Below are 15858 nucleotides of genomic sequence, written 5' to 3' on the forward strand. Positions count from 1 at the left end.
TGTCCTCATGGATGTTAGTTTGCCCCTGTACAGCCTCAAAAATAAAGTCCCAGTGTTTGAATTGCTGATATAACCTTGTGATTTGTGAGCTGTAAATAAAGGGGCACTCTAAGCTCCAAAACTACTATATCTTAATGAAGTTGTTTTGGTGCATAGGTGCTCCGACCAGAGGGTAAGGGCTGTTTTTTCATACACGCTGACGGGTCGGCGTTGTCACGTTTCCAGTTTACCAGGGTCTTCCGGATAGGTCTGGGGAGGATGGGCCTGGAGCCCATGCAGTTCGGTACTCATTCGTTCCGTATTGGGGCCGCAACGGAGGCGGCGAGGTTAGGCTTGGGTGACGATAGGATTAAAAGGATTGGTAGATGGGAATCCTTGCGTTTCCGATCGTATGTGAGACCCGACAGGTTGGTGTAAAATAAAACTTAAAAAAAAAAAAAAAAAAAGTGAAAGTTAAATAAACTGAGTGGTGAGGGTGTTGGTAACGGGACTGTGAGTTGGAGGACGAAGTACTAACTTTTGTTTCGTTTCAGGTTGGAAAGTGTGGGTGATCGGCCATTCGTTTGTGTATTGGGCACAGAAGAGAGCTGCAGCTAGAAGAAGCGGAACACAGCTGGGCTTTCCTCGGGAGCGGGTGGCGATCTCATGGTTTGGTTTTAGGGGATTTAACTGGCAAGGTTTGAGCAGTGTTTTGTTCATGAAATTGTATGGGGGGGGCGAAGCCTGATGTGGTAGTGTTGCATGGCGGGGGGAACGATTTAGGGCTCGTCCCTCAGAGGGAGTTAGTGAGGCGGATGAAGAGGGACATGGATCGGCTGGTGGGGCTGGTCCCTGGCGTAGTAGTGGTGTGGTCAGAGATGGTTCCCCGATTTGCGTGGAGGCACGCTAGGGACCTGGCTGCGGTGGCCCGATGCAGGGGCAAGGTGAATAGGGCTATGTCAGCATTTATTAGGCGTTTGGGAGGTGTAGTTGTCCGACACAAGGAGTTGGAGGCCATGTTGCCCGGTTATTTCAGCAGGGACGGAGTCCATTTGTCAGACGTCGGGATTGACATACTGAACCTGGGCTTTCAAGAAGGTATTGATAGGGCCCTGTTTTTGTGTAGTGGGGGTTGCGCATGTCCTTAAGGGGTCAAGGCATGTGCTATGGCGGAACAGGGCATGGTAAAGTCGGAAGTTGGCTGGAATTGGAAGTGGATAGGCCAAGGCCTAGGCCGGAGTAGGCCAGGTGGATAAGAGTGTTGGTAGGTTCAAGCTCTTCGGTGGCTACGACCCTAGGGGGTAGGGGTGTCTGGGTACACCCCTACAGTAACGTTTGGTTGGGGCCTCTTTGGTAGGCCGTGTGTTATAAGTTAAATGTTATTGAAATGTTATTTATTGTTTAAGTGCTAGGGTCATTGTCAGGGGTATTGTATGGGGGGATAGTAACGAAATGTCAGAAATGACAATGACCCTAAATTTGTTAATTTGTTTAAGATTTAATAAAAGCTGTGGACGTTATACTCCAACAGAATAACTGGTGTCCGAGTCTTATTAAAGGTAATTTAAACTAACACCTGCCGAATAACGACAGTGCCTATGTCAAGGACTCAGCGATTGAGTATTTCAGGTAACATTTTATAAAGGCCAATCTTTCCATTTCTTACCTAGTTATTTTCCTCAACTCTCTCATATCAGTGTCACTAAGCAATTGACTACCTCCAATACAATTTTTTACAGGTCTTTTATTTTTGTGAATGTTACAGCCACACTGCCATTCTCTGATGATGGGACCATATAACCAATAGAAGATGGGACCAATAGAAAAAGAAGGAATTACAAAGTACATTTATGTTCACGTTTCCACTAGTCTATTTGTGTATTCTAGAGTGGTATTACACTGTCCTCATGGATGTTAGTTTGCCCCTGTACAGCCTCAAAAATAAAGTCCCAGTGTTTGAATTGCTGATATAACCTTGTGATTTGTGAGCTGTAAATAAAGGGGCACTCTAAGCTCCAAAACTACTATATCTTAATGAAGTTGTTTTGGTGCATAGGTGCTGTCCCTTCTCATTGGCATTTTAAAATATTGCCTTTTCTGATAAATAGCAATGTTTACATTTGCCAGAGTAAAGAGTTGATTGGCTAAAATCGGCAAGGGGCGGGGTCAAATGCCGTTTTGGCCAATCAGAACCTCCTCATAGAGATGCATTGAATCATTGCATCTCTATGGGGAAAATTCAGCGTCACCATGCAGAGCCTTTCTGAAAAGGCAGTGTTTACATGAAAATGCCTGAAGGGAGCTATTATACTCACCAGAACAACTACATTAAGCTGTAGTTGTTCTCGTGACTATAGTATCCCTTTAATGAGGAGATCATATTCTAAAGTGATAAAGGAACACTAAAATTATCATTATTAAAACGTGTATTATTTATGTAGTGTTAAAAAGTGTTCATACTGTATGCATCACTTACCTGGTGTGCTTAGATAGCTGACTATCTTTCTGTCATGTGTACAAATTGACATAAAATGGACTGGCACAGAAGTTGCTCCCATTTATTAATGTCGTTATTTGAAAATAGAAATAGATGCAGTAAAAATATTGATGCTCTATTTAACGATGAAGAACATGATACTATCAATATTAATCAATAAAATAAAATACAACTACAAGACTGTAGATTTATGTTAGAGAAAACACTAGGGAAAGAGATCAAGAATAAATGGGAAATAGCAACCCTTGAAAAATATAATAGAGAAAAAATCACACCGAGGGGACTAAGGTTTTCAAAGGATCCATCCTTTGATCAAGAGGAGGAAGATTTTATGACCGAATGGAACAACAAATTAGAAAGTTTTTCCTTCGGATTAATGGATTTAATCATTGAGAGGCGCCGACATAATCTGGCGAAACTAGATAAAAAAATTGATGAATTACAGAATTATCTAATTAACAACACTTCCTCAGAAGAATACACCTCCATTACAGAGGATGTAAAAAATAACCTAGAAAAAAATGGAGAAAGTCGTAATCGACACTAAAAAAAGAAAATATTTGAGGGACAAAAATGACTATGCCAACAATAGAGTCAGAACATATTCTAAATATAACTACAATAATACAAACGATCCCCGAAAAACTAAGTACTCCAAAAGGAATAATTTTGATAGAAATACATCTTATCATTCTAACACCTACAAAGATTCTTCTGGTAGGAAATACCTCAATAGGGACCTTTCTTTTTATAAAGAACCTCAAACAAAAACAATAAATAGATTAAGCTATAGACCAAGTGAGAATCATAGCTATGGTAGAAGAGATCTCGTTTCTCCTAAAAATAGAAGAAATGATCATCCTAATGAAAGGGACGTATACAGATGGAAGAAACCAGGTGTACAGTTCGATAAACATCAATCAAACTCTAGTAGACCTAAGAGGAAAGAGGAGGATAATGTCCCTCTATATAATAGATTCTCACATCTAGACCGGTCACCAAGACAGGAGGATTTTTGGGAACTTCAAGAGAGGGAGAGGTACAAATGCTCCCCACTAGGAAAGAGGAGGAGATCCCTAGAGGAAGGGGAATTAGAGGAGGAGTATCTTTTCAAAAGAGGAAAAAGAGACAAAAAATAATCAACAATGGCATATTCAATCTCACAAATAGAGTGCTCTCCAAACCACAATTATCACTACTCGAAAAGGGCCTTAAATTCGCCCCGACTAGAACATTAGATAAATTCAGCACCTATTTGGACCTAAACAGGTTTAAGAGAAAAATGTGTCTAAAAAAGTTCTTTCATAAAAAACCATCATTAAGACCCACGTCAAGCGAAACAAGTGACGAATTTGTGCATACGGAACTTAAAGATAAATCTCATTTTTTTCCAAAGTTTTGCATCTCTGATGAGATGTCAACATTTGAGAAAATGGTTATGAGGGATATTAAACGCATTAAACCCATTGGGAAAGATAAATATAATTTGACCTTTCAAGAGAGAAATAGTCTAAAGAATTTTAAAAATGACAATACACTGGTCATTAAACCTGCCGACAAGGGAGGGGGGATCGTCCTTATCGAGAAAAGTGACTACATTGTAGAATCTAATAGGCTACTTGAAGACACCACAACATACACTGTTCTAAACAAAGACCCTACTAGCGAAATTAAGGTCAGTTACACTAGACTGATTGACAAAGGCAAACTAGAGGGTATCCTGAATAAAAAAGAATCAGAGTTTCTGAATATCTATCATCCTAGGATCCCTGTTTTCTATTATTTGCCAAAGATCCATAAACATCTTACTAAGCCCCCAGGACGTCCCATCATCTCGGGTATTGGATCCATATCGAGTAGACTTTCTCAGTACATCGATCAGTGCCTACAGCCCATAGTTAAGAATTGTAGAGGTTATCTGAAAGATACCATCAACGTCCTTCAGGTCCTTATAGATGTAGTATGGGATGATGATTGCTGGCTAGTTACAGCTGACGTTCATTCCTTGTATACCATCATACAGCATAATAAAGGATGCGAAGCGACTAAATTTTTCCTTGAGAAATCTGAGCTTTTCCCGCAATCCCAGATTGATTTCATTCTGGAGGGAATAAATTGGATACTTCGAAATAACTACTTTTGGTTTAATGAGACATTCTATTTGCAAATCTGTGGAACGGCGATGGACACCAGGTTTGCACCCAGCTACGCCAATTTGTTCATGTCATACTGGGAACATTTGTTTATATTTGGCGACTGTAGGTGGGGTGCAAGCCTGGTGTCCTACCATCGTTATATAGATGATATCTTTTTCGTTTGGAAGGGCAGCAGTGAATCCCTCGACCTCTTTTTTTCATATATTGAAGACAATGATTGGGGTATTAAGCTCACCAAAAACAGCAGTAAGAACGCTGTTGAATTTCTCGACCTCAACATTTTTATCGAGAGTAACACCATTAAGACCAGTACCTTTTTCAAAAAGGTCGATGTAAATAGTTACATCGAAGGCAACAGTTGCCACTACTCACCCTGGCTCCTTAATGCACCGAAGGCACAACTTCTCAGAATACGACGCAACTGCACTGATTTTACTGTGTTTCACAATCAAGCACAGAAAATCATGACGGACTTCTCGGATAAGGGTTATGACAAACAGCTACTACATAACGCCTATGAGGAGATAAGTCTCAGAGAAAGAGAATCTCTCTTACAATATAAAGTAAAACCAACTACCTCTGCAGATAGTGAATTGGCCTTCATTTGCGATTTCAACATACAGAGCCAACAGGTTAAAAAAGTAATTCAGAAACACTGGCCTATCCTCAAAAACGATGAGATACTAAATACTCTCCTACCGGAACAGCCTAAAATTATCTATAGGGGGGTCTCCAACTTAAGGAATAGTCTCTCTAATAACAATTCAACTAGAGCCAAAGAAGCGTTAAACCCCTTTAATGAGTCTAAAGGTTTCTATGGTTGTGGGGTCTGTGGGGCCTGTAGGAATACCAGCAATCCTAAAAGAGTAATTAGGGAATTTGCGGACCCTAATGATCCCAAGAGGAACTATAAAATAAAGGACATCATTACTTGTCATACCAAAAGAGTAATATACATGCTGACGTGCCCTTGTGGCCTCGTATACATTGGGCGGACAATACGCCCTTTGCAGGTGAGAATACAGGAGCACGTCAGAAATGTAAGAAACGGGTTCATAAAGCACAATGTATCACTTCACTTTAAAAATATACATAACAGTGACCCAAAAGGTATACAATTTATGGGCATCCAGAAAGTAGTCACGGACTGGAGATCTAGTAAGGAAAATGGGCAAGGCTGAGATGAAATGGATTTTTGATTTAGATACTCTACACCCTAGAGGTCTTAACCAAGACTTTGAGCTTTGTCATTTTTTATAGATTTATTTACCATTTATTTTTTATTTTTTCCGCCTTTCATCTCAGCCATCCCATGACCTTTACTATGATGAGCTATTAAGTTTGTGACTCTATTTACTGTTTTTTAACAAATAACTACTAGTGTACCTCTTTAAGACAATGACACTACTGAATATGTTCGTAAATATTCAAATATTTTCTATATATGATTATTAAACAGATTATTCCATGTGAATGAAACTTGCCTATAATTTATACACTTATATCTCGTTAAGAACGAACTGATTTTGTATCCCTTTAAGGTAGAAAGGACATTGGAGATTTACTTATGCATTCAATATTTGATGCAAAGGGTTAAAATGGCAATTTATTCACACAGCAAAGATATGTTGCTGTTTAAATAAAAGGAACTCATCATATTCCTTTTTTTACATTTATTTCATTTGTCTCATTGTCTTATCGAGCATATTTATGGAGTCAAGATGAAAACTGATCTCCTTTCTCTTTCCCTCTATGTTCGTCTATGCTATGTTGAATACACTAATGCAATGAGTGAGTTCGGGGCTTGCCAATGACAAATATGGCGGCTACGATCGAAACGGAAGTGACGTTGCGGTAAGCGCGATACGTCACTTCCGGTATTACGAACTTTCATAACAGCTGATTGAAATATCCTTTGCCATATTCGGCAAACCGGAAGACACCAGGAACCAATAGGAGAGGACTCTCTGGGTATTTAACCAGCGGGAAACACAAGCAGGACACCGATTGAAAAAGCCTTTTACATAAGGTGAAACGCGTCTCGGAAGAGGACTCATTTCTGCACCATTTATTTATGGGAGCTTTTTATTTTGCATCTTATGTAAGTGTTTTATAATAAATGTATTTTTTATATTTGAGTCCACGACCTGCATCCATTTCCTGCTAACAAGAAGAGTAGTGCCCTCTTAAAGGCACACTATCTATCAAACTGAGAGCCCAGTTCGGATTGGCTCTTTTAAAGGTGAGCAAGTATTTGTAATTGTTCAGATACCATTTTGGGGTTGAGGATAATACACTAGGATTGATACACAGCAACTGAAGAAGCCTGGTATTTGCTTTATAATACCCCTGCGCTTATGATTTGAGCCTATCTCTCTCAGGCTCTGCACCATGTGAGTTTGTTACAATAGAACTCTTCTCTCTAAAACCATCCAGTCCATATATACTACACCATCGTTTCTATATCTCTTTCCCTCTAGATTTTCCTACATTTATATCCCTTAATATAAGGGTGAGTTAGTTTGTTTTATTTTTTAGCGCTCCACTGGGTCTTGTTTGTTGTGACCTTTCTACTCTCATCACCCCACTGTTCCGCATGTTATTGTGTTAAGGTTTGGAGGTACCTTCACGTGTGTTGAGCTGCTTAGTTGAACTAGGTTCTTCATTCCATTATTATTTGAGCGCCTTTATAGCACGGTTTTTTTGTTACTACTTTCTATTACATTTTATATGGACAGGTGTGTCTCATTAAACAGTGTCATTGATCCTCAAACTGGTTCACAAACTGCTAGCTGCATCATTCACTTGTGTGGCATGTATATCTTCTCAAAACTACTTCCTTGAGTCTCAAATGAGTCTTTTTGAACACTGTGCTTCTGACCAGAGGAATATTCTCTACACTGGTATACTTTTCCACCCTCAATTTTTCCTCCTTTCCCATCTTAGAGCCAAGGCATCAATAGAATCTTAAGAAGGTGAGAGTCCCCTTGTTAAATACTTTTGACAATTTTTTGTTGTTTTAATATACTACTCTATAAGCTTTTCCTGTTTTGTCTGCTTTATCCTGAGAGCGGATTCCATGAGAAGAAGGTAGGGTGCCACCTATATGGGCACCACTGCGCTTGTATAGAGCCTTAAACCTCAGGCTGTGAAAATTGTGAGTTATGTCTCATTTATTTTGCTCTTTATCTATATATCAGTACCATCTGCACTAGCATTTTTTTCTGTGTTTTTATCCCCTTTTTATGTATTCAAGTACACCAGAATCTCCACACTTAATTCAATAAGGGGTAAGCAATTATTGCATGTAAATACTATCAAGCGCTCCACCCATTTATTGTTAAGATTCTATCTTGATAATTGTTGGTTTTGTTCTCCTCCTTTCCATCTGTATGCTCCTGTTCATGATGATTTTCTCTTTTTGTCTGACGTCCATGTCCCTAGCTGCAATGTCAGAGCTGGATTATCCATTATGTGACCAAGGCAGGCTATGGCTTCATTCTCTTAAAATGGTCTGTACATGATATTGGTTCAGAGGATGGAGCACACCCACCAGGGATCCAGCTCATCCTCCACTGGACCACCAATGAAGGTAAGTGGGGAGGGGACATACATACAGTCACAACACTCCGACTCCAGTAAACACATACACAAAATTCAGGCATCACACACACAACACTCAACTGGCACACACAGACACACTCAGACCCCTATTCTTCTCTAGGTCTCCTCCATACACACAACACTCATCCACTACACACACATAACGCTAAGTTAACGCAGACACCACTCACAGAAACAGGGCTCTAGGAGTGGGCTCCAAAATGGCACCCGACTTTGGGCCCTAAACAGTCTTAATCCATTTCTGTGCAATATATTGGTATCAGTATTTCTAATGTTTTCACCTATCCTTCTTGGACCCTCACTGACTTTCTAACCAAAACAACTTTCCAGAAGCACCCTACTCTCCTTTCCCCTTCTCTTTATCTCCCATGTCTCCATTCTTCAATATTCCACTTCCCTTATTTCTGTAATGTATCTATTATCCACATGTCAAGCACTGTCCTCCAGCTCTTAGCCCTGTGCTTTAATATAGTGAATGACAAACACAGAGAACATATAAAAACAAAATTGTATTCTGAATTTAACATGTTGCATATTATTTTATTTGAAGTCTTTAAGTTACTTAACAGGTGCCGCTTACATTCTTTGAATGGAGGGATTAGTGAGAATTAATGCAGATCCATCATTTCAGGTAAAAACAATATAATACTTTTCTTCCTAAATCTTTAAAAAAAAAAAAAATGTTTTAATTATTCTTACTAAATGTACCCCTAGAAGCATTCTAGTGTCATACTAAAATTCCTCTGTTGCTCATTTTATACAAAATGAAAAAATGATAAAGAACAAGATATTGCTTTTACTATGTTCTTATATATGACAATTCAAATAACTCATATAAATAATTAAACTATACATTTTATAAAGAAATCTATTTGAGGTCCAGAAATATTAATATAATTCTCTTACCTATTTAATACATTTACCTTTGGTGTACTGGCCTTATCTTTGCTTTATGTTAAAATGTAGGTTTATTGTCAAATACAGAGAGAGTTATTTATGTACTAACACTGTCCCTGATGTCATTACTTTTGGGATTAATTAAGCAATGATATTAATCTGCACAAGTTTGAGGCATGGCATATGCAATTAAAAATTTAGGATTGGATCGAGTGCTCAATGTTTTTTACATGTAATGCTTCTTTTATTTAGAGTGGGGTTTTTTTGTTTTTTTTTTAAATGTATAAGCTTTTATCAAAATATTTTGGTGTTAACACAGAAAAAAATAAGGCAGCCTTTTTATTTAATATTATATTGTGTTTTAAACAAAATAACTGTATTGAGGTATTATAATAATGAGAACAATAATACAGAATAAAAGGTAGCGCCAAAAATTATTAACACCTAAAGGTTAGGAAACAATAAGAGCATAAGATAAAAATCTATCTAAACCTATTTAAAAAAAACATATAAAATGTCCAATATAAAGTGCTGTGACAGAGCTCCAGTACTACGACCGAGTACCTCCGCCCAATTCGCTTCCTAGCCGTTGGGGAAGGAGCCTGGAACGCTTCTGCCCCAGTCGCCATAGCTTTACTCAGGTTTCTCTGGAACTCCTATACTTGACCAGACTCTCTTCCCAGGCAGGTATCATCCCCTCTGCCTATTTCTCTGCAGCTTTCCTTCCAGGCAGGTATCGTCCCCTCGGCCTATTCCGCTGCAGGTATTGTTCCCTCTGCCTATTCCGCTGCAGGTATTGTTCCCTCTGCCTATTCCGCTGCAGCCCTTCTTCCGGTATCCTCCTCTGCCTGCAATGTGATTTCTATTGCCTTTACAAAGGCACTAGCATCTCTCAAGCCTAGCTCTCTTGATGTATCCCAGAGCTAGCGGGATCAAGTCCATAGTCAGTGGGTAAGAGGCCGACCTTAAAGCCTCTCCAAAATCACCACACTTAATTCAATAAGGGGTAAGCAATTATTGCATGTATATACTATCAAGCGCTCCACCCATTTATTGTAAAGATTCTATCTTGATAATTGTTGGTTTTGTTCTCCTCCTTTCTATCTGTAAAGCATGGAACCTTCTGTCACAAGTGCAGCTTGTAAGGATACAACACAGACACTTGTGGGAAAGACTCTTCTTAGTAGGAGTGCCTGATCACAGAAATGCTTGCAAACCGTATGGATTTTTACAAAAAACTGGGAAAATCCAATAGTGCAGTATGTCACAGTAATATAAAGTGCTATAATTCGAAGGTAAGGTCTTATTGTAACACGTTCAGCCTCACCTTGCAGTATTTGCAGTAGTTGCCTTCCTGATAAATGCGGAAGTGCCATTCAGCTGTCATGCGGCAATATATCTGACTCCTTCGACATCTTGGTGGACGCCGGCTGCTGCGGATCCACACCAATATGTAGCCCCGCGTCCTTCCACGCCACTGACGACATTGACGTGCGTGTGACGCCACGTAAAGGAGGCGCGCACGCGTTCTGAGGTCAAAGGCCGGGTATGGCCAATCGGATCTGAAGGAGGCTTATATAAACTCCTTTTTTCCTTTTACTCATTGCCCTGTCATGGTTTCCCTTAGTGGTTGTCCGAGAGTGTGTTCCTGAGTGTTTATTTCTGGTTATTGACTTTGGCTTAGTTTTGACTTCCCTGTATTCTGGTATCCCTGACTAATGGCTTTCTCTTATCGTTGTGTCCCATTCTGTGTCCCGACCTCGGCAAGTATTCTGACTATTCTCCGGTACGTTAAGTCCGGCCATTATAAGGCCCGGTAAGACATTACCTTCCGGGTCTTCATTTTTACATTTATCTCCACCAGTCGCCAATGACAGTAGGTCCCCCCCTTTTTGTATTTTAAGTACCCCCGCCTGCCACTCATATGAGGGGCCAGGGGGAGCGCAGTAGTTCCTCCCCTTTTGTCACAGAATGGCCCCCATCCTTTTGTCACAGAATGGCCCCATTTTTACATTTATCTCCACCAGTCGCCAATGACAGTAGGTCCCCCCCTTTTTGTATTTTAAGGGCCCCAGCCTGCCGCTCATGGATGGGGACCTGGCTGGGAGACAGTAGATCCCCCCCCCCCCCCCTTTTGTAATTTAAGGGCTCCCAACTGCTGCCCATGGGTCCCTTGTGTTAATGATTTTACTAGATGTTTATTAGATTTGTGGGGAGGCTGCTCAATGTTTAGTAGAAATTCACTTACTTGCGGCATAGCGATTAGGGGCACTAGAGGGATTTTAACCTTTCTTATGCTAATATACAGGGAGTGCAGAATTATTAGGCAAGTTGTATTTTTGAGGATTAATTTTATTATTGAACAACAACCATGTTCTCAATGAACCCAAAAAAATCATTAATATCAAAGCTGAATATTTTTTGAAGTAGTTTTTAGTTTGTTTTTAGTTATAGCTATTTTAGGGGGATATCTGTGTGTGCAGGTGACTATTACTGTGCATAATTATTAGGCAACTTAACAAAAAACAAATATATACCCATTTCAATTATTTATTTTTACCAGTGAAACCAATATAACATCTCAACATTCACAAATATACATTTCTGACATTCAAAAACATAACAAAAACAAATCAGTGACCAATATAGCCACCTTTCTTTTCAAGGACACTCAAAAGCCTGCCATCCATGGATTCTGTTAGTGTTTTGATCTGTTCACCATCAACATTGCGTGCAGCAGCAACCACAGCCTCAAAGACACTGTTCAGAGAGGTGTAGTGTTTTCCCTCCTTGTTAATCTCACATTTGATGATGGACCACAGGTTCTCAATGGGGTTCAGATCAGGTGAACAAGGAGGCCATGTCATTAGATTTTCTTCTTTTATACCCTTTCTTGCCAGCCACGCTGTGGAGTACTTGGACGCGTGTGATGGAGCATTGTCCTGCATGAAAATCATGTTTTTCTTGAAGGATGCAGGCTTCTTCCTGTACCACTGCTTGAAGAAGGTGTCTTCCAGAAACTGGCAGTAGGACTGGGAGTTGAGCTTGACTCCAAACTCAACCCGAAAAGGCCCCACAAGCTCATCTTTGATGATACCAGCCCAAACCAGTACTCAACCTCCACCTTGCTGGCGTCTGAGTCGGACTGGAGCTCTCTGCCCTTTACCAATCCATCCATCTGGCCCATCAAGACTCTCTCTCATTTCATCAGTCCATAAAACCTTAGAAAAATCAGTCTTGAGATATTTCTTGGCCCAGTCTTGACGTTTCAGCTTGTGTGTCTTGTTCAGTGGTGGTCGTCTTTCAGCCTTTCTTACCTTGGCCATGTCTCTGAGTATTGCACACCTTGTGCTTTTGGGCACTCCAGTGATGTTGCAGCTCTGAAATATGGCCAAACTGGTGGCAAGTGGCATCTTGGCAGCTGCACGCTTGACTTTTCTCAGTTCATGGGCAGTTATTTTGCGCCTTGCTTTCTCCACACGCTTCTTGCGACCCTGTTGACTATTTTGAATGAAACGCTTGATTGTTCGATGATCACGCTTCAGAAGCTTTGCAATTTTAAGAGTGCTGCATCCCTCTGCAAGATATCTCACTATTTTTGACTTCAAGTCCTTCTTTTGACCCATTTTGCCAAAGGAAAGGAAGTTACCTAATAATTTTGCACACCTGATATAGGGTGTTGATGTCATCAGACCACACCCCTTCTCATTACAGAGATGCACATCACCTAATATGCTTAATTGGTAGTAGGCTTTCGAGCCTATACAGCTTGGAGTAAGACAACATGCATAAAGAGGATGATGTGGTCAAAATACTCATTTGCCTAATAATTCTGCACTCCCTGTAGGGGTCATATTAACCCCCATAGAATAAGAGGTCAAGATGGATCAATATTACTAACTGTTCCCTCCTCGTAATAAGCTGAACAGGCTGTCTTTGTTTGAAGATCTTTGTTCTTTGTAATTTCTATTCATTCATTCGTCTTTCTGATAAAAGAACGAATAGTTGATATATCCATTTGAATTTCAGACAAAAGCGAATGCCCAAGTTAAACTGGGCATACATGGGAATTTCATGGCACTATCTAGTGCGGGCAGATGACATGTTCTACAGGGCCTTTATCTGCCCACACTAAGATGGCGACGCCCTGGACCTAGGTCCGGGCATAAAATTTAAAGGTAAAAATTGTGAGGTACCTAGAGGCATTTGGGGTGACTAGCAGGACAATTAAAAGCAGTGGAGTCGGGAGGGAGGTTAAAAAGAAACCCGGATGCTGTCATGATAGTGCCACTTTAAATAGGTGGACAGTCTGAACTGGGAAGGAAGGAAAAGATGCAGGGGCAGAGAGGATTGTTTGAAAAGTACACTGAGGGGCCAGAAGTATGTGTCCACTGCCTGCTTTACAGTCGAGTCTCAGAGTGTGGGAGAATTGTAGCCCACCGTAACATAACAAAGCAGGGGTAGCACTATCAGAGGGGGCAGCCATTTCTCAGTGAGTGCTAGGAGCGTGACTGAATTTGTACTGAAGGTTTTTGAGGATTTGAGGTTGTGTATGGCTGTTGATTTCATATTGCTACAAAGCAGGTTTTTCAGAGTGCGCACTAAATGTTGGTGGATAAGGATATTTGGCAGGGTATTGGGATGAGGTTTGTGTGGTTTCTCGTTGTCTTAGTGTGAGAAGAGGAGGTGAAAGGCCTTGGGTTAGAAGAAACATTACCAGATGCTAGAAGCAGAGATCATGACAGGAGGTGTGAGTGGGTTTTATATGGATGGGGTCAAGGATGAGATTGAGTTGAAGCAGGAGAATAGATAAATGAGTGTAGGGTTTGAGATGAGAGAAGAGGGGATAACATAAACCAGGGGTAAATATAAAAGTAATGTACTCACATTTGGTTGAGCAGACAGACTGCTCAATAAATAAAGGCATAGGTGGTATAATCCCCACCTGCGATTCTTTGGTGAGATCCTCACTTTAGCAATAGTTTTTCAATTTTTTTTTTCTTCATATTTGAGTTCTTTAATTCCTGACATCCTGTGAGGAATCTGGGAACTATTTCTGGTGTTAAAGTGAAGATCTCACCACAGAATCCCACGGGACTTTTCGCCCTGGCTCTGTGCATGGACTGCCTTGGAGAGGCACTGATTTAAGTTGCCCACTTTGGAAGAGTTATGCAAGTCACTTGTGTTGACAAAATGCATTTAAAGTTATTTAAAAGGCCAAAGTGGCCAAACTGGAAACATAGATGTCTTGAAGAATATTTACAGTTTGGCTATTTTGGCCTTAAATGAGAAATTACTGAAAATTCTCACTTTAGGGAATAACCCGTATAAGATACATTGTGGTGAAGTCATAAAATCTAGCAAAACTGGAATAATAATAATAATATTAATAAGTCCACTACTTTTGGCCTATATATTGCAATTTATTTACCAATTCACATCTGTTCACTTTTTAGTGCATAGCCCATTTAGTATACTACCCTACACATATGCAATAGGTATATTGGTGCCTAGACACGTTTATTAGTATTATAAAAAAAAAAAATCCACAACCAGGGACCTGCAGTCTGTCAGGGAATGAAACTGATTGGGGGAGGAGGTGTAAACAAAGGGATCCTCATGACCTCGCTACACCTCTGGATAGAAGGAGAGGCCTTAGTAATGGTTGAAAAACATGATTCATAGTATAGAAAGTTGGAGACAAGTGCGTTTTTTGAAGCATGTGCTATGCAAAACTAAACCAACAATGTATATTCAATGAAATGTGAAATTTACTTTTACCATTACCCGTACTTTCACACTTATTTTTCATAACCTTAGTGTTCCATGTGTAGAATTTTGTTATTCACTTACTTTATTGCCTGTTTTTTCTTTGAAAAATAAAAATTGTATAGTTGGAAGAAAAAATGTCTCCCATACAAATAAATAAATAAAATAAAGAGATTATCCATTAAATTATCCACTATATTTCGCTCAATAGAACTAGACAAGTGACCGTACAACATTCTATCACCCACTCTAAAAACTATTTAACCCCTTAATGACCAAGGATGTATCAAGTACGTCCGACAAAAAACGGTCCTTAAGGACCTTCGGACGTACCTGATACGTATGTGGCAAATTAGAGCATGCTTCCAGCCGCTCTGATGGTATCCTGCAATACCCCCCCCCCCCCCCCCCCCTCACTGACTGGCTTGATTTTTCCATTTTTTCAATTTGCCAGATTGGTTATTTTGCCTTTAAGAGCGTATGGTAGCCCAGGAATGAGAATTACCCCCATGACAGCATACCATTTGCAAAAGAAGACAACCCAAGGTATTGCAAATTAGGTATGTTCTGTCTTTTTTAGTAGCCACTTAGTCACAACCACTGGCCAAAGTTAGTGTTCATAATAGTTTTTTGCATTTTTAACACACAAACAAATATAAATGCTACCTTTGGCCAGTATTTGTGACTAAGTGGCTACTAAAAAAGACTGGACACATCCCATATTGAATACCCTGGGTTGTCTACTTTAAAAAATATATATGGTTTGATGGGGTAAATTACATTGGTCTGCTTCAAAAATGTCCCACATAGGACATGGGTGCATGGTGACCAGCTGTGAAAATTCCAAGTTGGAAAACTGGAATGCGCACGCTCCAAATAATGTCTTTTAGCTCCCAGAGAACCCAACAGAAGTATACATGGGTGGTTTTAACTGTA

This window comes from Pelobates fuscus, chromosome 1 (genome assembly GCF_036172605.1).
Source record: "Pelobates fuscus isolate aPelFus1 chromosome 1, aPelFus1.pri, whole genome shotgun sequence".
NCBI lineage: Eukaryota > Metazoa > Chordata > Amphibia > Anura > Pelobatidae > Pelobates > Pelobates fuscus.